The sequence below is a fragment of the Fukomys damarensis genome, unplaced genomic scaffold (genome assembly GCF_012274545.1).
Source record: "Fukomys damarensis isolate Sample0158 unplaced genomic scaffold, DMR_v1.0_HiC HiC_scaffold_11, whole genome shotgun sequence".
NCBI lineage: Eukaryota > Metazoa > Chordata > Mammalia > Rodentia > Bathyergidae > Fukomys > Fukomys damarensis.
Window position 1 is genome coordinate 20385096 of NW_022900923.1, and position 26573 is coordinate 20411668.

Sequence of the window (26573 nt, forward strand, 5' to 3'; positions counted from 1 at the left end):
TACTTATATACTTATATACTTCTATTGAGCCTCTCTCTCTCTCTCTCTCTCTCTCTCTCTCTCTCTCTCTCTCTCCTCTCTCTCTCTTTCTCTCTCATGTGTGCACTTCATTCACTCTATGGGCCCAGTTCAAATATTACTTCTGTAAGATGTATTACAATTCCAAAATCATTACTCCCTCTGACTTTCCTACTGGATTTTGTAATTCCTCTTTTAAAGCCCTCAGTGTTGTTTTTGCGATCAACTATTTCCAAATATATCTTATTGCAACAGCTAGCTAAGAGAAATTGTATGACACTTCAACTACCCCCCAGTTAAAAGGCATTCTGTACAACTTCTATGAATATTTAGCAAGTGATATACGACTTACCTACTTTTAATAGCATTGTTTCTATGGGGAAACATGAGCAATCTTCTAAATAGCAGAATTTCAAGTTAACTTTGGTGACAAAATCCTATAACTGATTCACTCTTCCTTTCAACAAATGTTTATTGAGCTTTTACTATATGTCAGATATTGATAAAGTAGACAAAAATGTAGCATGTTAAAAATGATCATGGTAAGAAGGAAAAAATCATGTTGGGGATAGAAACACCAAGAGGAGTAACTGCAACTGTACAACAAGTGATCAGAGAAAGCCTCACTGAAATGGTGCATTAGAGTAAAAATTCCAAGGAAATGAGTGAATGAGCCACATAAATAGTTGTTAAAATAGAGTGTGAGGCAGAGGAAACAGCAAGACCAACACCTAGAAGAGGAAGACTGGGGTGTTCAAAGATCTCAGTAAGACAGTGTGGTTAATGTGCAAGGAGCAAGGGTGAGAAGAGGTAAATGAGAGCCAGGTCATACAGATCCTTGTAGGTGAGCATGATGACTCTGGATTCTAGTCTATGAAGATAAAAGCCAACAACAGTGATAAGCAGGAGACCAATATGATCTATGGTATATTGTCACGGTGTCTCTATAGTGGCTCTGATAAGAACAGACTGGGGACTGGGATGGATAAGGAAGGTATCAAAACCGCAGTTAGGAAGTTGCTGGAATAACACAGGTGAGATCTGATGAAGGTGGTGAAAAGTAGTTAATTTTCTGAAGAATTTTTCAGGATTTTCTGATCTATCAGATGCACACTGTAAGAAAAAAACAAACTGGGGCCTAGAAATTTAAAAAATAAATTTACATTAACTGCAATGAAGAAAAATTTGAAAAGCTGGTTTGGAGAAAGATGCAAAGCTTACTCTGGAGATGTTAAATTTGAAATCCTTATCAAGTGAAGACCTCAATAAAGCAGTAGTATAGATTTGATTGGGTCAGGGCAGACATACAGGCTGGATATACAATTTGAATGATCTCAATACAGAGATACTACTGAATTTGAAGTCTTAAATCTGAACTACATGCATAGTGAGTGACTTTAGATAGAAATAAAGAAGTTCAAAGGCGAAGCCCTGAAAAATACAGCCCTAGAAAATGGAGAAATGAGGAGAAAGAGGAAAAAATATTTAGAAGTAGCACTTAAATAGGTAGGAGGAAAGCCAGATGTGCTATCTTGGAAGCCAAGAAGAAAAAGAGCTTCACAGAGAAAGAGTTGATCAGTTGTGTGTCAAGAGGTATCAAGATTTCTAAGGAAGATGAATACTGAAAATAATAACTATTAAGTAACATGCAAATCAGTGGTGACTTTGGCAAATATATCTTCAGAAGAATAGTAAAGATAAAGACCTGATTAGGGTATAAGTATTCAAGTAAGAATAGGAGAGAAGTTAAAGAATTAAGACATTTTACAGTAATAGGAGGTCAAGAGTACTGGGGTCAAGAGGGGTTTATTTTTTCCTTTTAGGATGGTAGAAACAATGAATTATTCAATATCTAAGAAATTTGCAGCAAACGAGGAAAGATTGATGATAGAGAAAAGGGGGAGAATTGCTAGAATGATGTTCTTCAGCAACCTTTAGGGACGATGGTTGCAAAAGCCATCTAGGAGCAGTGACACGGACAGAATTTGGACAACAGGCAGACATTTGTAAGCAAATTACTGAGCCCAAGATATGAAAATGAAAGCAGGGATCAGGGCTTGGCTGAGGTTGGGGAGCAAGTCAGGAATATGCAGGTGAAGACAAAGAGACAAGAGGACTGGAGTCAAATGAATAATCTGACTATTGTAGGGTACTCTGTTAGTCAGGGATTGACAGAGAAACTGAACTAGGAAGATGTACAGTCATGTACCAAGTAACCACATTTGCATCAACAAAGGACCTCATATGTAATGCTAGTTCCCATAAGATTATACTATGAAATGATGTCATATATATATCCTGAGATGTTCCCATAACAAAGTTTGCTAAGGATACATTCCCCAGACCAGATCCTACTTACAAGGGATAAAGGAGTGCACATTGACATATAAGAAGGAATTTATTATAGGAAATAGCTCAAGCAATTACAGAAACTGAGAAGTCCTAAGGCATGCCATCTAAACGTTAAAGAACCAGGAAGCTAGGGGTGTGGCTTAATCTGAAGTCAACCAAACTGAGAACCTGGGGGACACCGCTGGTGAAAGTCCCAAGATCCAACAGTCAGAAAGCCTTGACCTCTAAGGTCAGAGGGCAAAAGGCAGGTGTCCCTGCTCCAGAAAGGAGAACATTTATCATTTTCCTTCCTGTTTGTTCTATTCGGGCCTTCAGATCTGGGGAAGGCAGCTCTTCTTGACTTAGTCTGCTGATTCTACTAATGCCAGTCTTTTTCAGAAATCTCTCACAGATATTCCTAGAACTAATATTTACCAGCCATCTGGCTATTTTTCAACCCAGTCAAAGTGACATCTAAAATTAACCATCACACTTACTATGAAGTTAAAGCATAGAAAAAACTGGAGAGCAAGTAGTGCTGGCCGAATGATAAAGCACAGAGACCATTTGGTCCTCCTGTTGAGAATATGCATTCCTATCTCATGTATTCCTTCCCTCTAGTTTCTAAATCTGATGGCTATTTGAGAGATTGCTTTTATCATTATTTTAACAAAGAGTTATATTTGTGTACAAAAATATTATTGAATGTGTAATGCATCAAGAGCTCTGAAATTCAATTAGCTACTCCATAAAATCTTATCAATGCTTCCAAAATACACTCTGGCAACCACATAAATATCATAGTGGCAGGTCATGTTCACCAAACCATTCTCAATGTTCTTCACACTCATCTCTCTACCCTTTCTGCCTCTGTACATCTGTCTGGAGTCACATGAACCTCAGCTGTTTGAGTTGCAGGAAAGAAACAGTGTGAATCTTGGCATCCCTGGGTCCCTGAAAGGTATCCACATAGGAAAGCTTCCAATCTGCATCAGACTCCGATAAGAACGGGAAATAAATCTGTGCTGTATTATGTCACTGACATCTATTATGTTTCCTAGAGCAAAGGCTAAGATGACCCTGACAAAACAGACACATCAATTTAGCAGAGGCAACCAGTTGGCCTATAAATGCCAATCTTTTAAGTCACCGTGAGCTTCACATATGCTTAAATAACAATTTGCCTTAGGAGATAAAACATAATTTGATTCGCAACAATTTGGTTTTCACATAGCACATCTGGCTTTTAGGAATATATCTGCGTAAATTGAGTTACCTCTATAATGATATTGTTTTTGCACCCGAGAAGCTGGAAAGACAAGACCGACTACAGGTTAAATAAAAAGCACCTAGGTCTATCTCGATTTGCTCCCCAAGCTTCTGTGATAACATATGTAAACACCCTGCAGGCAATTAGAGTCTACATTCTTCTCTGTAATGATCCAGGTGGCATCAGAATGATGCCTTTTAAAAAAACATTTTTTCTGTATAAGGGTAAAGCATGTGATTTTTTTAAAAATTAAACCTCTGCAGAGACCTCCCCCCAACTCAGCTGAGAAAGCCAACTTAGCTGATGCAGGCAATGCTGTTGCTTTATAAAACACTGTTCCCAAAGAGTGCTTTATAGCCCATCAGCAGTGGCATACAGTCAGTTTCTCTCTGTCTGCGTTTACACCTTAGCAGTACTCCTACTATTCTGCTCAGTAATCACTTCGCTGTTTTTGATGTCAGGATAGGGATTGAGGTGTCCATTGGATTTTGTTCAATAGTTTAAATTGGAGGAAGAGAACAGAAATGGTAGCAGAAGCCTGATGGATGGGTTTAGACCAGGCCACCTAGCCCAGATGTTGAAGAGAAGGTTGCTGAAATGTGCCCTGCATCGTGAACCTATTATTGAAAGTACTTTCTACTTCATTGATAAAGTGACAGAATTTATTAACCAGAATTTATCTCCACTGCTTCTTTTATCACTGGCAATAAGTTTCCATAACAGCATCACTGTCCCAAATATTTGTTAAAGGCTTAAGCCATTTTAAATGTGTGCTCCTCTATTTAATTTACAGCTGTTTCTGAAAATGCACTGTTCAGTGTTAGATGAAACTGCTTATGCCTCTTGTCATATTTCATATTTTGTTTTATGCTTTGGTAGATTTCATGGTGATCTCTTTTTAACCAATAAAATTTGTTTTAGGGTAGAAGGTATACTTTCTTTAAATAGACTGCAGAAAGAACCCTATATATCATAGAGCCTTTTCCTAGGTCTACATATTGACAGTGGGTCCTACAGACCTTTAAATAATAGTTGGGCCTTCTAATTCCCATAGAGGCTGTATTTATTATCTCCTGGTCTTGGTTCATAGAAGCTATTGTAGTACAATGGGAGGAATAATTGCACAGGCTTCAGTTTGCCAAAGGCTAAATCCTAGCTGCCATTTGCAAATTATAGTTTAGGACAAATCCCTCATCTCCTCTCAGCCTCATCATTCTCGTCTGTGAAACAACAGGGCTCGTAATACAGGATTATTCTAAAGAATCAATAACATACCCAAGAGAGAGTAACTAGCACTGAACCTGGCCCAAAGGAGGCAAGTAGGATATAAAATTAGAATATTCAGGGCATGAACAGCCCATGTAGCGCAAGATCACATGAACTCATGTATTACATGGAGTCTCCCAAGATGCCTGGAAAAGACCAGGCAATGTGCCGTATGTTTCAGCCATTGAAGATTTATGTCATTACTCTTACAGCCTACTTGCAGTTCTTATCACTCAGTAATATACTGGTAGGTCTTGTTTCAATTTGCTACTTTCTTTAAGTAAATAAATACAACTTGAGAACAGAATGTTAAGTGAAATAAGTCAGACACACAAGTTTAACAACACCTGGTTTCTCATATAAGAAACTCAATTTGCTATTTTGCTTGAATTTTTTTTTACCCTCTCCATCAAGGAAAAACTAATGGATTCCCTATTAGAGCTGTGTTTCTTACCTTTTTCCATCACCTCTTCCTCATTGAGTGCCAACACAGCACCAGAGGTACCAAGCAGGGACTTGACTTGAACTCAGATGAAAGCTTCTGGGATGAGAGTGAGGACAGCATTTCTCTACTGATTCTTCCTGAGAGAATTACCTTGAGGAACCCATGTCTGGACTGTGAGGCTTCCAGGAGCTAGAAGGCATCCCACCTGTTCAGGGTCCCAAGGTTAAATCAGAACCACATTGAGCCCTTCTCTGTTTAGTCTACAGATGAGTCTTTCTGGGCTAGACTTTGAAATGGAAAACAGGAGCCTTCATTCTAATCTGCAGCACACAGTCAGTCACCCAATCCAACTAGCATGGGTGGGATGGGAAATGCGAGCAGCCGGGAGCCTCAGTGAAATCATGCTGAGTAATTCATCTCTTTTTTCCTTCTCACCATCCTTTGCCATCCAGGTGAGTAGCTTTAAAATTCTTATTAGCTGTAACCCACTGAGGAAATACATTTTATTTTAAAACTCAATATTCAAACACATACATATGCAACTATCAAAAATGTAATGCAACAACTCTTGACTTTATATAACAGACTTTGTTTCCCTTCTATTATATTCCATTTCATTTTTACATGCCGATCATGACCTATCTAACTGATTTTATGACTCACTAATGGTCACAGCCTACAGTTTTTTGGTTTTTGTTGCTGTTGTTGTTGATGTTGTTTTGGTACCAGGGATGAACTTGAGACCTTGCGCTTGCGAGGCAGGCGGTGGAACCACTGAGCTAAGTCCCCAGCCCCACAGTGTGCAGTTTTAAAAACACTGATCCAGGTATTTAATGAGGAGCTACTAATGTGGAAAAAAAGCAAACGAGGACATGCTTTAAAGTACATAGAAGGCTTCTGTTTTGTTGGCAGCAATGAATTAGAGAACTTTCTTCCTCTTCCATAAGAGAGTCATAGGGAATCAATTAAAACCAAGATTTAAATAAGATCTAGTGCTCCTAACCCTAACATAATACCCAAAAGGTCCAAGTTTAAGTTAAAAAAAAAAAAGAAAATCACTCATGTCAAAAATGAGTTCTAGGGACAGGGATTTAGCTCAGCGGTTCGGTGGCCTGCCTTGCAAGCGCAAAGACCTGAGTTCAATCCCCAGTACCAAAAAACAAAACAAAAAAGAGTTCTATATGAATAGAAAAAAGATAATAAATAGATGTTACAAAATTTAAATAAGATCTAGTGCTCCTAACCCTAACATAATACCCAAAAGGTCCAAGTTTAAGTTAAAAAAAAAAAAGAAAATCACTCATGTCAAAAATGAGTTCTAGGGACAGGGATTTAGCTCAGCGGTTCGGTGGCCTGCCTTGCAAGCGCAAAGACCTGAGTTCAATCCCCAGTACCAAAAAACAAAACAAAAAAGAGTTCTAACTGAATAGAAAAAAGATAATAAATAGATGTTACAATTGCGATAACAGTGACATTAGAAATATTTATGAAAGATCATATTCATTTATTCATTCAGTTAGTGTAAGGGATGCAACCTAGGGTCTTGCATATTCCAGACTAGTGCTCTACCACTGACCCACACTCCATCCCTGACAAGACTTCTGAAGTAGTCCTCATAAAACTGCTTCATTTGACAAGTACGATCAAGCTTAAAAATGGAAAAATAAGAAATACCACCCAAAAATAGCAAACACAAAGATAAGCCAACCATATGAAAATTTTAAAACATAGCAAAATTTAAAATCTCAACAACATAATGGATGCAGCAAAGGAAATACTCAGTGAACTGCAAGACAGAACAATAAGAATTACATAATCTGAACAAAAATAAAATAGCCTCGAAAAACAAAGACTCAAGGAACTATAGACCATAGCAAAATATCTAGTATCTGTGTTATGGGACACTCAAAAGTTATAGAGAAAGAGGACAGGGCTGAAAATTATCTGGATAAATAATGGCTTAAAACTTCATGAATTATGCAAGAGATGTAAAACTGCAGACCCAAGAGGCTAATAACACACTATAACTTAGCTCATCACAAGAGTGACTTATCGTAGGAATGGAAGGGTGGGCCAAAATAAAAAAATAACCAATGTTGTGTTAGTTTTATCACCATAACAAATAAAGCCTGATATAAACAGTGCAGGAAAGGTTGGTTTTGTATCCTGGTTTCAAAGCCTTCAGTCCATAGCACTTGGCTCCATTGCTTCTGAGCCTGTGGAGAGGCAGAAAATCATGGTGCAAAGCATGCCATAGAGCAAAGCAGCTCTTCTCACAGTGGACAGGAGGTAGAGACAGAGATGAAGGGGCTGAGTAAAGAAATAGGCCCCAAAGCCACACGCCCAAGGACCCAGGTCCTTCAAATGGATTCCACTTCTTAACTTTCCATCATCTTCAAATAGCTTATCAAATTAATAACACAGCAGTGACGTAATCCATTCCTGAAGTCAGAAGCCTCACCATCCAACAACTTTTCAAAAGTTCCAGCTCTGAACATTGCAGTATTGAAGACCAAGACCTCAACACAGGAGCCTTTGGAGATCATTTCAGATCCAACACTAACAATGGAACATACCATATAACATAAAAAGGTGATGGAACATTTGATCATTTGAATGAATACATAAAAAGCATTGGAAAACAGTCATCCTTTCATGATAATACACAGAAAATTAGTAATATAAAGAAACTCCCTCAATATTATAAATTGTTTTATGGAAAACATGAAGCTAAACACTATATTCAATAAGAAAAGACAATCCTTTACCCCAACATCAGAAATAGGATCAGGGACCAGTCGGCTTTCACCACTCTTATTCAACATTGCACTAAATGTTTAACCAGAAAAAAAAAATTATATAAGAAAAAGGAGGTAAAAGGCATCCAAACTTGAAAGTAAAAGTTAAAGCTATAGTTTCTATATAATACATGATCACACATGAAGAAAATCCATATAATTTAAATGAAAACTACTAGAACCAATAAAGAAATTGAACAAAAATGCAGCGTACAAATAAGTCAGCACAAAATGCCCATGATTAAATTCATTAATGCAATTTATTCATGAACATTTATGAAAGCATCTAAAGTTTCCAGTGTATATAAGTGAAGATGTCACAATGAAAGACTGAGAAGCATATTGTCTATTCTTATTTATTTCAAGATCAACACAGAAAAATCCATTGTTTCTATATACTAGCAATAAGTAATCATAAGGAGAATTTTAAAAATGAATCATATTACAATATACAAAAAATAAACTACTTAGGAATAAATTTAACCAAAGCAGTGAAATACTTGCACACTGAAAACTGAATAACATTGCTGAAATAATTTAAAGAAAATAAAAAGTAAAAGAAATTCATCTCATATATTAAGAGATTTATTATTATTTAATGCAAACTTTATCAAATTTCCAACAGATTTTTTTTAACAGAAATGGAAAATCCTCTCCTTGAATTCATGTGGAATCCTGGATAGCCAGTCAATTTTGAGAAAGAACAGTTAGAAGTACTTACACTCCTCAGTTTTAAAATTTACTACAAACCTTCACTAACCAGAACAGTGTGGAACTAGCAAAGGGATCAACATATAAAGCAATAGAGTTGAGAATCTAGAAATAAAAATATCTACAGTCAACTTACTTTGGCAAAAGTGTCAGAACCATTCAATGGAGAAAAGAAATCACTTCAAAAAATGCTGGTGTGACAACTTGATTTACATATGCAAAGGAAAAAGTCTTGACACTCTGTTTCATGCCATATACAAAATTTTTTGTCTTTTCAAATTCTTTTTCTTTTTACTATTCTTTTACAAATGCAAAAATTTACTTAAATGGACAAATGACCTAAATATCACAGGAAAATCATAAAAATTTTAAAGGAAAAGAGAGGGGTAAGTCTTCATGAATTTGGATTTGGCAATGATTCATAAGTATAATACTAAAAGCATGAGCAACAAAAGTAAAACTAAATCTTAAAAAACTACAAGCATCAAAAGACATCACAAAGGAAGTTTTTAAAAGCACTTTTATGGGCTCTGAGAAAATATTGTCAAATCATGTCTGACAAGAGTTCAATATCCAGAATAGATAAATAACTTCTGCAGCTCAGCAACAAAAAGATGGTGCAATCCAGTTTTTAAATGGGGAAACAATTTGAATAAATATGTCTCTTGAAAATCATACCAAATGGTCAACAAGCAAATGAAAAGATGTTCAACACCATTAGTCATTAGGGAAATTCAAATCAAAGCTGCAATAATATATTGCTTTATCTTCACTGGATGAGATAATTTTTAAAAAGTTAAAAATAGTAAGTGTTGATGCGAAAGTATAGAAATTGGTCCCTTGAATATTGCCTGTGAGGGTGTGAAATTGTGAGAGGCCACTGTGCAAGACAGCTGGGTGGTTCCTAAAATACTGAATATGTAATTATTATATGACATGGTGATTCCATTCCCAGGTACATATGCAAAAAATTGAAAGCAGGGACTCTGGTTTGTGAACCACAAAGTTCGTAGTGACTTTGTTCATAATAGCAAAAGTGTCCCATGTGCCTATCAACAGATAAACAAGTAAACAAGACATGGTATACATATACAATGGAATATTGTTTGGCCAAAAAAGAATGAAGTTATGATATATGCTATAACAGTGATGGACTTTGAAAATGTTATGCTAAGTAAACTAAATCAGACCTAAAAGGACAAATATAAGATACCACTTACGTGATATATCTGGGGCAGATAAGTACATTAGATAGTAAAAGTTAGGTGAGTGAGTGATAGAGTTATTAATTAAAGGATATATAATTTCTGTGTGAAGTAATGAATAAGCTTTGGAAACAGTAGTAATGATCGCACAAAATTGTATATATAATGCATGCCACCAAATTGTACAGTTAAGAATAATTTTTTTAAAAAAAATATATATATATATATTCATATAATCACCATAGGTTTTTTTTAAATTAATGACTTATGTTGAAAAACAGTGAAACAAATTTGAAGTAAATCCCACCAGCATTACGCTGGAACAAATGATTGTTAAATAAGAATAATAGCGACATTTAGTTTTAACACATCAAACATAGAAACTCTCATGACTTCCAGTTGATACTTTAAAAACCATTGGTCACACTGGGCACTTCTAGGACATACTTTATTACTCTGAAGATTGGTAAATAATGGGAAAGAATTAACAAATTTATTTACCTTTCCTGTAGGAACTATATCCAAAGAAATAAGCACATAATAAGAATTGGTCTTTCTTTACAAAGTCATAGCTACAGGGGTAAGGAAGTTAAAAGATTCCCTTTTGGTAATCCCTAATGAGATAATGGATCCTCAATAAACGCACAATCCATTACATGAAAGATCAATGAAGAGTGTTATAATGTAGGGATCCATCTGATACTTGTGACCCCATTTATCAACCTTAACATTACTAAATATGAGATCTCAGGCATCATCTGTTTCCTCATATGATGTAACAAAAACTATGCAGCATCATTTATGAATAATTTTCACTTTAAAACATTGAGCTTGGATCTAAACAGAGTGGAAAAAAATAAACAGAACTGCCTCTATAGATGATATGATTGTCTACATAGGAAATCCTGAGGAGTATTTTTTTTTTAAAATTTACTCCTAGTTATAGGAAGCAAGTTCAGCAAATCCAGAAGACAGAAACATACAATAATCATATTTCTATATATTAGCATTAAACACATATATAACAAAGTTAAGAATACAATACTATTTATAGTCAGTCAAAAAATCTAACAAAACATGTACTATTAGAAATTGAAAAATGCTCATAAAAGAAATGAAAAATCTAAATAAGTGGAAAGATACGCTGTGTTCATTGATTGAAAGATTAGACATAGAAAAGATGCCGATTCTTTCCAAACTGATATCCAAGTTTATTGGAATTCCTATCAAAATATTGGTAAAATATGTTTACCTATAGACAAAGTTAGTTATAGTTAAAGATTAAAGTGGGACAATGACTCTCTCTGATTCTAAGACGAAGTATAGTACTACAATAATTAAAACTGTGGTACTGGGGCAAAAACTCATAGGTCAATGAAATATAACAGAAGACCTAAATATGTGGTCACAGAAATATTTCTACCTTATTTTTGACAAAAAGGCAAAAGTGATTCAATGGAGGAAAGATGGAATGTTGCTGGATGGACTGGATATCCATTGTCATAAACAAACAACTACTACTTAAGAATTTTAAGGAAAGTTTCATTCTCTATACAAAGTATAAAAACTAACTCAAAGTAATTCATAGAATTAAATGTGAAATGTAAAATTAGAAAGTTTTTAAAATAAACTTTATAAAACAACATAGAAATATCTTCAAAATCTAGGGCTAAGAAAAAGAGTTCTAGACTTGACATCAAAATATAATAATTAAAAGGAAAAATTGATAAATTGGACCTCCTCAAAACTGAAAACAACCTCTCCAAAAGTCTCTGTTAAGAGATTAAAAAGACAAGCTACATACAGTGAGAAAATACATGCAAACCACATATCCAATATAAAGAACATATTCTACTTAAAATATAAGAAACTCTCAAGTCAAAAGTGAAACAAATAATGCAATTAGTTTCAACAAAGAGGAAAAATATGACAAGCTCATGAAAAGATGTTCAATACCATTAGCCATGAGAGAAATGCATATCAAATCCACCATGACTTATCACATACCTGTCAACAGAAACTAACATTAAAAATAGTGACAACACCAAAGACTGGTGAGGATGTGGAGAAACGGGTCACTTATGCCCTGGAGTGTAAAATGGGGCAGCCAATCTGGGAGATGACTTGGTACTTCCTTAAAAAACTAAGCGTGCTAGTGTTATACAACCCAGAAATTGTAATTGTACTCCTGGGCATTGATCCCAGAAAAATAAAAACATATGTTCACATGAAAACCTACATAAATGTTTATGACAGCTTCATTTGTAATATCCACAACTAGAAACAACCCAAATGTCCTTCAAAGGGAGAAGGCTTAAACAAACTATGCTGACACATCCATCCCATGTAGTGCTACTCAGCAACCGAAGGGAAAAAATCATTAATACATACAACCTATGTGAATCTTCAGAGAATCATGCTGAGTGTTTATCTATATAATAATATTCCCTTTCCCAGTCTTTTTAAAATTCAAATTTCAAATGAAAATTTTTTTCACTCTTATTTTATTGGTTACAGAAATTAAAGGGATTCATTTGGGCAGATTCCTACATGCACACAACATACTTTGATCATTGCTATCTCCCATTATTTCTCTTGTCCCACCCTTCCCCCATCTTCACACTGGGAGAGGTCTGTGTGTATAATAAGTTTTGATCATATCCATTCTTCTATTACCCACCATAAATGGCAAAATTACAGGAACAGAGAGGACCGATTACTGAGAACCTTTTGTTGATAGGAATGTTCTGTATCTTGACCCTCAACAGTCTTCATTATCCTATTGCCCAATAGTTCAGAAGACATCACTGGAACAACTAGGCACAGAGTATGGTAGATTGCTGTATTAGGTCTTAAAAGTGTGTGTGCATTTACCTGTACTTCAAAATAAAAGTTTGGTATTTTTAAAAATAAGATTATGTACTGAATTCTACAACTTTTATCAAGGGACTTCAGGTAAGTCCCTTCACCTTCCTGTGCTGCAGTTTTCCTATCTGTGGAGCAGAGTGGCAAAGAAGTAGCTCAAATGTTCACTTCAGTTTGATGTTTCATGTTACATATAAGGAAGGAAGTGAAAACAGGATGAAGGAAGACCACAGAGAATGATAATAAATTTTGGCAGCCTTTTCTACTTTACAGTGATGCTTTGAAAATCACACTAAATAGAATATATAAATGTTCTAAAAACTGCAAAGTACCATACCAGCACTGATTATTCTATTCTTTTTTTGGCGCAAAGAAAGAGGGAGATCTGATGTACTGTGAAAGTTAAATAATTGAGTTGAACTGTCTTGAGATATCCTAAAGGAAATGAGCAAAAAGAATAAACACCTGATATGGCTTTATAGCCTCTTCTTTCCACCCTGGTACAGTACCTCCTCCTACTGCTATCACCACCTGCAGTTTCCTGGGGCTGTGAAGAAGCCCTTGCATACCACACAGTAGAGAGGAAGACCAATACTAGAAACGGCAACAAATAATTTCACCAGAATTAGCCATGTGTCTCTGCCCATTCATAAGAACCTTTCCCACTTCAGCCTATTCAAAGGGATGAGACAGAGCTAGGAAGAATGGAATAAGACCTCAGGATCCCCAGTCCTCCAAAGACCACTGGCAATCCGTATGATAAGCCCTAGTACACCACCAAAAATGCATTTTCTTCAAGGCTGACCACAAAGCCAGAGAGGGAGAGGGAGACGGGGAGAGGGAGGGGGTGGGAGAGAGAGGGAACTTAGGAGCACAGCAGTGTGAGGGAATTATAGACTCTTTCTGAAACCTGGCATGTAGGAAATGGATAATCCAACACTTCCGGATGAGAAATTAATTCCCCACCCATCATAAAAGCACAAAGCATCTGCTTCTTCGCAGTACATTTATAACCCCTTAATTTCAGAGAACTGTGCAACAGGATTACTCTGTCAAAAGAGGGAAGGTAGAAGCTATTTTATTCATCATTTCTTCCAGGGCATCTGAAGTAAAATGAGGAAGAAGAAAGATGCCTTAGAACACTTAAAAGGCAGAATTAGTGAAAAGGTCCCCTGTCCTTCATTGAAAAAGATATGAGATCTTCCTGAGACCAGGGCCTCACCACCTCTAGACAACCAAGGAAAAGGCTTCATGCAAAAAAGGTAAGCACTGGGCCAAGCCAGCAGACAATCAGATGCAAGACCAATATCTCTGCTTCTGTTTGTTATGTACAATAATTATTCCAATAACACAGTTCCTAACTTTATTGAACCTCAGAAGTAAAGATACGGCCAATCTGATACTTTTCCAGAACTTCTAGAATTTCACAGAAGCATCTTACTAAAGGGAAATGTAATGTAATATTTTTGTAAGAGTAAGTTATGATTTGTCAGAAAAGAACATAATTTAGCAAGTGGTCAATACTAGGACACAATAAAATATTCCAAATACCTTGAAAACAGCCAGTGTAACTCAAGAGGAAAAAATAGTTCATCTCAAGGGGGAGAATTGTTCTTAATTAAGTTTAATTAAATTCAAATTCAATATATTGCTAGTACTCCAACTAGAAATATGAGAGGAAGAAACTTTGTCTGACATCATAAAGCTTATAATAAAGAATAAACCTAAAGTCTCTCTGTATGATAGTAATAGCCTATAGATCTTAATTTATAAAAGCTAGCTCTGACACTAACTGTGTGTGCATATTTATATAGTATACATACATGTTTTCTGCAGATTGTTTGCAAATGATATTTTCTTATTAGTTATAAAGTTTTCATTCAATACATTTACATTAAGCCTCACTGTATGGCCAGTAATGTTTTGAGCATAGTTGCAAAGGTGACTATAATATAGTCAAATATGGGAGAAAAAGTATATAAATATTTACAAAATAATGAAGTATTTTGGGATTAAAGCACAAGACAGAATCACTGAAGAAAAGTGATAAATTATCTTTCTGGTAACAGAATACAGAGTTGTGCTGCAGGGGTGACAAAAGCACTGAAAAGTCAGTGGTCGATCTTTGGTTACAACATATAACTAGCTTCAAGTGAGAGGAGGAGTTGAACAGGCAGTAACTCAGTGAGTGATTGGATAATGCTGAACAATTCTCACATAACTATTCTAGCTGTTTCTCTGGTCTTCCATGGCTGCATTTGATTTACTTTCCCAAAACATAAGAGTAACATTAGACTGGTTTCTTCCATGAGACTTGTTTTATTGTTTGATGATACTCACGGTAAATTTTTCACTATGATTTTCCCTGTCTAGGTTTTCCTAGCAGAGTATTTATCTGAGAATAATTATAAGGAAATATGTAATTACCTTGATTCGGGTCATGGTATTCAACTGCCTGGCCTTTTGCTTATTTCTATCATTTTGGCACTGGTCATAAACACACTGACTAAAAAGAAAAAAAATGGAAGTGATTGTTGGACATGCTCTTCTTATAAGGTGTAAGCTTTCCTTTCTGTTTCTGGCTCAAAATATGGTGCTAGCTCTTTTTATGTCCTCTTGTGGGATTTTCTAAGACAATTGATGCAGGTTACCAAAGTTGGATTTTTAAAACATTAGACATGCTACAATGGGGATTTCATATTGGAAACAAGGGGAATCTATCTGTAGCCAGAATCCCATTTAGTTTAGTATGAGCTAAGAGTAAAATCAGAGCCACTGACTAAAAGTCCCCAGCCCACAATTTTCTCCCTTATTCATGTTTTCTATTACGCACTTGGAGACATGCCCATGCACTGATGAACAATTGTATTCTGCATTTTGCATTCTGCTTTGTTTGTGGAGACCTGGAGAGATTTGTGGACACTAGGATAAATTATGGGAGAGGTTGTGACTATTCTTTACTGTTCTGGGTGACGAGAGCTGGAAGCCCATGGACACCTAGAGAAATTATTTTCAGAAAATGAGCACTGGTGGTGGATCATGTGATGAACTCTGGGAACAGAAATAAATTATGGTCTGAAACAGCTTGGACATTCATTATTCCTGATGGAGCTGAGCCTTCATTTGGGTTTGGAGATTGTTGTGATGTATGTACCTCCAGCAGAAAATTCCTCAACCTTTTGTTACAAAATGAACACGCGAGCTGAAGGCAAGGTATGAGCTACCCATCACCCTAAATTTGAAAGTAGTTGCTTTCCTTGCTCTTGTTCCTATATTTACAATACTTTGGAGAAGGGTCCTGAAAATTAACCCCTTCAGCAATACCTTAAGATGTAGGAAATTCTCCACATTTATTTAAAAGTCCTTTCTTTCAACTTGCAAAACCACTAAATTTTAAAAATTCTCATAAGTATAATTTGAAGGACTTTTATTTTAAGAGCCATAAAAGGAACAACAGATTTTATTTTTCATTGCACGAACCCACTAAAATTGGAGCGTTCCATTTGGGGCGACTGCAGATACATTGTGAATTAAGTAGAAGACACCTTGTCTTGATCGTATAATGAAAACCTAGATAATCCTCCAACACTGACTTTGCATAAATGGTGACTTCTGTCTCAGAATAAGATATTTTAAATCATCAAAATGGGAAGTTTCAATTTTCAGGAATAGAATATGACCGATTTCTCCTTTTCTTTCCAATAACAACTACCTCAAAGCATAGCAAGCACATTTGGTTTGCATTACATATGACCTCCTTTTATAGCTTCATGGCTGTTGGGTCTGGTTATAACCAAGGGCATCAGGGAACATGTCAAGTGGCAGGTATAGTCACTTGTATTTTTATTCTTCCCACTTTGGGTGGGATCTGTTAATATCCATCCTCTACATCCTTGACCCAGTGACATACCAGAATGTGAGTGCCTGCTCAATAGAAGTCACCTAGATCTGTATGCTCAACTCATCTTGTGTTAGGAGATACCAAGAAGCTAATTCTAAATGAAGATCTTAGCTTTAGGACACTTGTTGGTTTTTTTTCTACTCTTCTACCAAAGCTGTCATCCTGAAGCCCCAATAATGTTTTAAAACTGTGCAACTTGGTCAGCAGAAGTACCACCATCATCACCAACTGCTGTCTCTGGTAGGGAAACCAAGACATTTTTTGCCTGTGAGTCTGTGAGACTTTAAAGGCTCACCTAACTCCTGCCAGGTGCTCCAACTCAAACATCCCCCTTGTAAGGTTTTCTTTGAAGTCTAATAGAGCAATAAATGAGTAAAATATCCATGTACCAAGCAAATGACAACCCTTATTAGAGAAAGAGAAGATGATACATATCATCACCATGAGGGGGCCCACACTGGTCACACACATGACCTGTGTGTGATAGGGTGGTTATCCTCTACAAGCATCTCCCCTTAAGCTTGTGTTCTTCCTTATCTGAGAGCACAGATGACCTGGAATGCCTAGGGCTGGCTTTATCAGTCACCTCTAGGGTGAACTCTCAGAGGTCACACAAATGCTCCAGTGCCCAGACGGTGCCCACAGGCCCTCTGGACTCACCAGCCAAAAACACAACCAAGCATTAGGATTTGTAACCTACATTTATGGCAATGAAGTTATAAAGAAACTAACATGATGGGAGACATGATACAATGAATAGTTAAGATCTTTAAAGCAAAGTGTGCAGGATTCATATTTTTAACTGTAGCATTTACATCTGTGTAACCAGTACAAATTCCTTAACTTTCTTGATTTTCCTATCCATCCACTCCTGTGTTTAACAAAAACGTATTGAACAAGTCCTATGTGTAAGGAGCTGTTCTTAGGGCTGGAAAGCAATGAACAAATTTCATGGTACCTGCAGTCTACTTGGGAGAGACAATAGGCAAATAAGTAAAACATAATGTTAGGTGATAACTACAGATCTTCATATAAAGCATCACCTACTTAGAACTGCTGTACAGGTTAAGCAAAATACTGTCTGATCCTAAATAAGACCCCAGCATTTCTTTCAACACTACTCTTATGAAGATGCCAAATAAGAAACAAAGAAATTCCTTCTGCTTGGAGCCTACCATCTCTGACAAGTTTATAACCTATGGGGGAAGCAGGAGCTCAACAGAATCAAAAAATCACGTAAAATATGACCTGTGAAGGGTATTACCCTGCTAATGGTCACTATAATCATTCCCTCTTGCTTCTCAATAATTTAAAGATAGGTCTTCTCTAGCCAATCCAGAGCAGGATAAATTTCCTCTTCCGCAGTACTGATGGAAGGAAGAATGTAGCCTCCTGCCTCTCTTACGACATGATGCAAAATAATCCTTGTGCCCATTCATTTAATCAGTCTTTCTGCTATCTTCATAGGAAATCCGTCAATAACCATAATGACAAAGAGTATATCAACTTAGGAATCTTACAACGGCTTCAGCACCCTATTCCCAGTACATGTCACTGACCACACGAGTGCTCAGAAACCAAACATTGCCAATCCTTATCTTCATCTCCGAGATCCTAACCCTAGTGTTCCACCCTTTTAAATGGCCCCTGGGGCTTCGTTATTCAAAATATGGTTCATGGACCATGAACATCAGCATCATTTTGAAAGCTTGTTTAAAATTCAGAAGCTCAGAGCTTCTGGCTAAAAAAAAATCTTAGCAAAATTTGTATGCACATTAAAATTCAAGGAGTATTGCTCTAGATCTCTCTCTCTCTCTCTCTCTCTCTCTCTCTTGCAAAGACATGATAACAGGTGTTAAGCAGCGAAAATGATGATAATGAACAACAACAACACTATTATTATTTACTACTACCAATGATAGTAACAGGATTTATTGGATGTATACCACTTGAAAGCACCAAGCTAAAGACTTAACAGTCATTAATTCCTTCAACTATTGTCACTTTGTCAGGATTTCCCATCACTGAATGTCACCTATTCCATTGTTCACACAAGAAGACTATAAACTCTTTATAAGAAGGTATAAACTTCAGGGAAAATCCAGGGATCAGAGAAACCAGAATTCTGGTAGGCACAGGGTTCATACAAGTAGTGATGAGAGAGCTACTGGATCTACCAGAGTAGGCCAGACAGTCTCCCAAGGCAAGAAGAGACAAATCAGTATGGAGGGAAAAGAGCCACACAGGAAGAAGCTAGGTGAAGCTAGTTATTAGGAATAAGTAGAGCAGCCTATCTAGGCAACTTGCCCCATTACCCTCTTGAGTACATCCAGGAAGATCCCAGACATTAACTCACAGGTAAAGATTATAATGTCTGGACACACACACACTCCAGCCTGACTGAGAATGGGTAGGAAGAATTAGGAAGGGAACTGACTAGGGCTGATGTATATTAGAACAAATGGTTCACTATGGCCAATGTGAGCCTAGAATCTATGTCTTCTAACGCCAGTCTATGGGATTCCATTGCAGTCTGTTTTATCTCCACAAGTAAGACACCTTTTTGTGAGTGTTTATTCATTTTACTGACCCTCATCTTCTAAAGGCAAAGACCATGAATAGCAGGATGCTGTAGAGGCCTTGGTTTACCAGATGACTGGGCCATAACACACGGAAGTAAGGTTGTGTACTCAGTCGCCGTGTAAGTCAGGCCATAGTGGCCATGTCCACAGTCACAAGGCCTAGAGTAGTTTCACCGTTGAATGGCTGCAGAAGAACTGAATGAAGAGTGGCTATATACGATTATTTAATACTTACAGAGGTATAACACACACGAAACCCCTGACAGTCAGTAGTATGAAAGACCACCATATTACACTATGTTCTCTTTGAAGTTAGGGAGTAATTATTCCTAACTCTAAGCAAAGCCAGTAATAGAAAATAAGTGCCAGATTGCTAAAGAGAAGGATGCCTAAAGAGAATAATTCATGGACTGACCCTGAGTAAGGGTTAACTTTGTAATTTCTCAGCCTAGGTCTCTTTTCAGCCAAACTTATATCACTGTTTGAATTTAAAAAAAAATAAGGCCAAATATATAAGACATTTTATCTTTCTCCTTGGGTCTTGGAAGGATTTTTCTACTGCTGCTACAGTCACTAGCTCAACTGACATGAGCAGCTTATATATGTGCTAACTCCTACTATTCTGTAGGCTCATTATAGAAAGGACAAGCTTGGTCTTCGTTTAGCCCATTATGTTTAATCCCACAATGCCTGAAAAAAAGCAGGTGCCAAGCAAATAACTGTTTAATTGGAAATTACTTTGGACTCCAACCCCTATGACCAGCTTCACCTGAAGGCCAGCCGCAGTAAACTCCACTGTTTCTCTGTCTGGGCTACATCTCTTTCCAAAACAATGCTTCCTAATTCACTGATATCTGCTTATAGACATGAATGCGTTTCAGAAGTTTTTAAGTTCAGAACTGATGCTAGAAGCTAAAGCCTACTCTCATTTGGGATATCAATCACTTGCTATCTAATATGCTTCACTTAAGCAATGTATTGATTCTGGAAGTGTACTTGAAATAGGCTGGGTGACACTTCTAAGGAGAGACAAGATACTTTTAAGTCAATTAGAAGCATCAGAGGATTCAGTGCACAGGAAGTAACTTATCTCAAAGAAACAATCCCTATGAATGTAAATTGAAGTAAGCTCCCTCTTGTACACAAAACTTCCAATATCTAAGAGATGTGGTTTCTTGTTCCAATAGTCATGCCATAGTTCAAGGTGTCATGGCTTTATTGCCAGACTGATAAACCACAAAGGAACTGTGATTGTTAGGAGGACAAATGCAGAAAATATTAACTCATACAGAATTCTAGACTAAGCACCTGAAGTCTCAGATTTAGAAGATGGTTCATTGACTTTAAATAAAACATAATCCCTTCTATTTGCCAAGTACTCTACCTTTCAGAGAATTTTAACCTCTTCTTCAATACCAAGAGTTACCCACGTTAGTCCTGTCAGTGAGATTGGACCATCATAATTTTGCCCAGAAGAGAGATGAGGAAATTGTGGTAAAAAATAAAAAGATATATTGACTTGTTTAAATTCATGTAATTAGGTTATATTCAATTTTAACTATAGATCATCCCAAGGATCTCATGTGGCTTTAAATCTGAATGGGAAAATAAAGCCTTAGAACAGTAAAATACTCACAGGATTTTAGTTCTGGGTAGGAAGATTTGAAACAAGAGGGAGGGTTCTTTCATTAGCTCTTCTTGCAGCACCAGACCTACAGTCAGGAGGATAGCATCTTGCCCTGGGACACAGGAGAGACATCAGGAACCAGGATGCCCTAAAACAACCCAAGCACCTTGGAGCAGATTAGAGATTTAGGAACCTGATGCTTTATATAATTGGAGATTTAGTCTTTTAGAGAAAAAGCATAAAACTACAAATTCAAACTTAGGTATAAAAGCAAATATTTGCTTAGAATCGGAAATTAAATCTCAACTAATTATACATCTTTAAAGTTGACAAATACCACATGTATCTACAAAAATATTTGTATGTATTTACAAAAATATTTGTAAATATTTACAAAATGCCTGACATAACCCTACATTGTTCCTTTTTTCACACATTGTTTAACACATAATCTCTCCTTGACAGCAGTTTCTATGAAGAGATTGGAAAGATAATCTAGTCTTTCCTCTAGCATAATTGATGATCATTTTTTATTACTGATAATTTAGAAAACTTTCAGCTTCACAACTTTTAATTAACAATGTTATGAAAAGTTTCAGAATTATTGACAAACTTGGAAAAACTTCTACCAAATTTCCTTTGTAGATAAGCTATAAGATTTAAAAGAATTTCTTGGAGACTAACTTTTAACTCTACACATTTCAAACTACTTCTTTTCTAGTAATGAAGTTGAGAGTACTAATCAGTACCAATCAAGGTAGGACTTCTTCATATAATGATATGACTTGCAAACCTACATCTCAGGGTTGGGAGTAAAGGAAGTCCTTCCTATAATTTGAGAATTTGGCAACAACAACCAGCACAGAATAGTGGTGACTTCCATTAAGATATCCACCAAACCCAACTAAATATATCCAGCTGGATTCCAAAATGCCCCTGGGCATTCAAGGAGACAGAGAGGAGACCTCAGAGTTTAAAGAGACAATGATTCTAACTTACAGAAATGATAAAACTTGATATTTAAAATATATGCTTATATGAATTTATTACTACACTCCTTCTCAGAGCCTTGGAAGGGCTTGTGCTAGGGAGGAGTTACAAATGCCCCTTTTGCTTATTGATGGGTTTGTCCATCGATAATATGAAGTTCTTTATCCTCTGAGAAGATATAAAGATTCTCCTGCATTTGATACAAACTCACAGGGACTGAACATGAGTTCTTAGGGGCTGATCTAGAAAATCTGGCATCTGCCACACCCATCCTCAGCTAGAGATGGGAGATAAAACACAAGCTCAGTCGAATACTGTGTGAGGTACAGAAAGCTCTTTGAGCTCCTTGGAGGAAGAACAAAGAAACACAAGTCAAATGGAAAAATACAAAATGGTTGTTTTGTAGACTCCCTAGGGTCTGCTATTAAGCCTGCTTCACTCTAGTGCTGAAAGACTGGCCAATTAATCCCACTGCACACTGGCATTCTGGTTCCCATGCCTTTCTAGTGCCCAGGACTGCATGCAGATCTGGATAATTGGCCCTCTCCTCTCTCCAACCAAGCCAGGCAGCCCAGTCTCGCTTTGCTCTAACAAATCTCCTACAGCCCCAGTAGCTGCTGCCCCTCACTGTTTCCTTAAAGGTCTTAACAAAACTCACTTAATCCTCCTGGCGTGGAATCCCGCTGCAGCAGGGAAGGTTTTAGGAAGTGTGTAATCACAGGATTTTGTGCCCTTCCTTACAGGCCTCTAGTTTCCTAGGCATGACACATGCCACCTCCTGCTGCCTTTGCACAGCGGTGTCACCCACAGCATTGCTGGCCCACTGCTGCTGCCACAGCCACTGACTGCCTTTCCGCTTGGAATGAGTTTTGTGTCATTTTGCATAGAATGCAGAAGGACGAGTGGCGAAGGGAAACTGAAATGGGAAAAGAAGGCCGATATAAATAAAAGACAGAGGCAGAGACAGGGAAAAGAGAACAAAAAGTTAAAGAAAACTATACCAAGTCCCTAAGGAAATCAGATGGAGATGTTCTTTTAACTCAGCCAAAGGAAAGAATGAGCTTGTGTTTTTAAGCCTTCAGGCTGTTGGCAAGGAAAATAAACCTCCTAATAGCTCTGAATCCATGGCAGCAAGGACAGAATGGGAAGAGTGAGGACAGGTGAGTGGGTTGTTTTGTTTTGGGTTTGTCTTCCAGAGAGGGGGTGGGATGACTAGATTTTCCCTGACAGATACAAGGAGAATTCCTTGAACATAGAATGTTCTTTGACTCAGCAAATCTCGGCACTGACAGACTTCAACTCCTTTTCCCACATAGATTGTGAACACTGAATTAAACCACCTTTTATACTTAACCAGAGATCAAATGGATGAATCCTGAGTGTATTTGCAGCCTGTGAGGTCATATAAGGACTTCACAACATATCAGACTCAAATGGTTATTACTGTTATCATCATCAATAACACCAACATAGCTTTCATCATTATTATTCTTTTAGGTGGGAAAAAGCCTCACAAGTAGTCCCCTAGTACTTACAGGGTCCCTTCCCTCCCAAGTCTTCTATATTAGCAGACCCCAGAGAGCAACAGCATGCCATCTTTTCCATTCTCTCTCTCTCTCTCAAAAATTTCCTCCTGTAGGTAATCATGTGGATTCTAGTATAGAGCAATAAAATTTAAATTCTGAATTGCCTGAAAATCACCAGTTCTGTAAATCTAAGTATTCAGAAATGATATGCAGATCAAATGCAAATGAACCCATGGCCCTCTTAACTAATTTGATACACCTGGATGTGGCTCTTAGGAGAACCCTAACAGAGACACCTGCAATTAGCACTAAAAGGATGGTCCCCTTGGTCATATTTCACTCCAATGTGTTTGCTACCAATTCGAAGTAACAGAAGTAATGAGCTCATGCAAAACAATAACTAAGAGTTTTTAAAAAAATAGTAACCATTGAATTTCATCCAAGCTGTCATTATTTTGTACTGAGAAATTACCAGGAGGCATCCAGCCACCCATCAAACTTCAAAATGCAAAGCATACTATACATCCCTTGACAGGACTTAAGGCAAATTAATCAGAAGTATTATTTTTCCAGGCTCTACCTTTGGTGATGGGAATAGAGATGCCTAGTTCTGTGCTCTGGAATAGGAAAAGGAAGTGTTGGCCTTAATCTCCCACATATTTCCCAGCAGCCAGCAGGAGTGCAGAGTGAAGCCGTTGGACGAAGCTCGCTTCTTATATAGAACTTTCTCTGATCTTGAACTGAGCAACAGGTCTGTGATGCTCCCACACTGCTGTATAAAAAAGCAAACTATTCTCCCTCTTTTTTCTGTCTAGTACTGGTCGGGGGCTGCTGCACGGACTCCCACCCACTTGGCTCCCACAGAGAGGTTGGTCTATTAGGGCTTAAGATGATTCAGGTGTAGCGAGGCTCAAATTCCCCAAAGATGTGAGTGCAGGACCAGGGATGATGAGAGAAATGTGTACCATGGGTGGAGGCACTGATAAGTAGCTGGGAGCAGACTTTACAATACTAATACATCTACCTGCACAGCAAACCTGATTTACTAAATGTGGGCAATGAGGAAAGAGGGGAAAGCTTCCCAGAACTGAATGCAGGATGTTTTTGAGAGAGATCTGTCACTAGAGCTCTACCTACCAGTCTCCAGGCACCAGCCTTAAGGGGATTCAGCCTTATAGGAGTCATGGGGCTCATGTCTCAGAGCATATCAGTCAAGGTTTAGCCAGGAAAGCAGAACCACCCAGTATGAGATTTTGGTGGACAGGTACACGCAGACAGGCAAGCTGACAGATGAATAGATGAATGGATGAAGATGGACAGGTGGGCCTATCACGTGGACTTGACTTTGTATAACTGTAAGACCTGGCTAAACAGCCTCTGAATAGATGACAGTGGAGCTTGAAGACCACAGGCCAAGCGGTCAAGGAGGTAGAGGAAAGTAAGAGCAAAGAAGAACCCACAGCCCATAATAATAGTCTAAATGGCTCTCAGTCCTTGTCCCTCTCCTCCCCACACGCACAAGTGACCTATCAGTGAGAATGGAAAAATCAGTAGACAATAGAGAGATCCTAGGCCTGGTAGTGGCTGTTGTGTGCTGATAAGATGAGTCAGTAGATCAGCAACAAAATATTAAACTAAATTTCTGCTGCTTCAAGTTGGCTTTGCAAACCTCATACAATAATCTCACTTGTGGTTACCCTAACAGGAGATATACAAGGGAGGTAATTCTGGGAAATTCCCATGTCTACCTGCCCAAGTTCACACATTGTGAAGCCTTTGCACTACCAAAAGCCTCTCTTTTGGCAAGGACAGACCGGACACTGTGGCTCCTCTATTGCCATTAGGCTAGGCGCCAGGGCATCGTAACCCCCGGGCCCTGCAGCTTCGGTCCATGCTAAAGCCAGAGAAAGGACATAAAGCACTTGAGGGAAAGTTTCCAGAGTCACCCAAAGGTGCCAAGGCCCAGAGATGGACAGGGAAGCACAGCCTGATAATCTCCTCTCTCCTCCCTCCCCGGTGACCGTACACTGCCATCCTGCAAACTGTACTAGCCGAGGTTGCTGCCTCTCCTTTGCCTGGGTCTTACTCACTTCATCCTTCCATCTGCCCACTGTAGAAGAAGGCTGCAGTTGTGCTACAGGTAGCAACATTGAGGCTATCTGCATCCTCAGTTGTGACTTTGATTACATGTATGATTGCCATTAGCCGGTCTGGCGGAGTGCCACTGAGAAAACAAAGGGAAATTATCTGAGATTGGGTAAAGAGGATTCAGATGTTATGGCCCCACTGACACGCACACAGATTATTAAACGCTTCATAGGCCCAGGGATTTAGCTCAGTGGTTCCCCTGCTTGCCTCACAAGCACAAGGTCCCGAGTTCGATCCCAGGTTAAAAAAAGAAAGAAACACACACACACACACACACACACACACACACACACACACACTCTGCCTTAACGGAGCCAGGGCTTTGCCAGGGCCAGGCAGGTGGTCTAGGAGTGTGAACAGGTAAATGTTTCACACAGGATGAGGGCATCCAAAAGGGGACAGCATGGTCAGGAGAAGGTCCCTGGCTCCAGGCATTTCCCTCAGCAAAGCAGACCTCAGAGAGGCCTCCTTTCCCGAGAGCCCTGTGGGGTGTCAGCTACGCAATCCTAGAGCGGCCTGTTTCCGCACAACAGACACGCACCACAGTGCCGATGCTCAATCTAACTTACCAGATGGCATTGAAAAGTCACAGCTTCTGTTTTTCTTACCCTGACAAGGTTTTAGAAGGGTAGAAATGGAACACTTCTTCCAAGTGAAAGTGTCTGTTCTGGCACGGAGGAGGCTTCATTCCAACAGGAGGGAGTGAGGGAGGGTGCCGAGGCACACATATGTGTGTGAGCACGTGTCTGCATTCCCGTGTGCACAGGGCTGGGGCTGCGTGGGGGTGGTGTGATGCCTAACAATCTACTCTCTGGCGGTGTCCTTGCTGCCTCTGGTGCTTAAAAATGAAAAACTCGGGTCGAAAACAGGCATGGTCACAGCGTGCACTG

General features: G+C 38.1%; 1 long non-coding RNA gene across 1 annotated transcript in view; it reads right to left on the bottom strand.

The window, feature by feature from the left end:
• Window positions 1-26573, bottom strand: part of LOC104866345 — a 111827-nt gene that overhangs the window by 21304 nt on the left and 63950 nt on the right. The gene's annotated exons all lie outside the window — the stretch shown is intronic.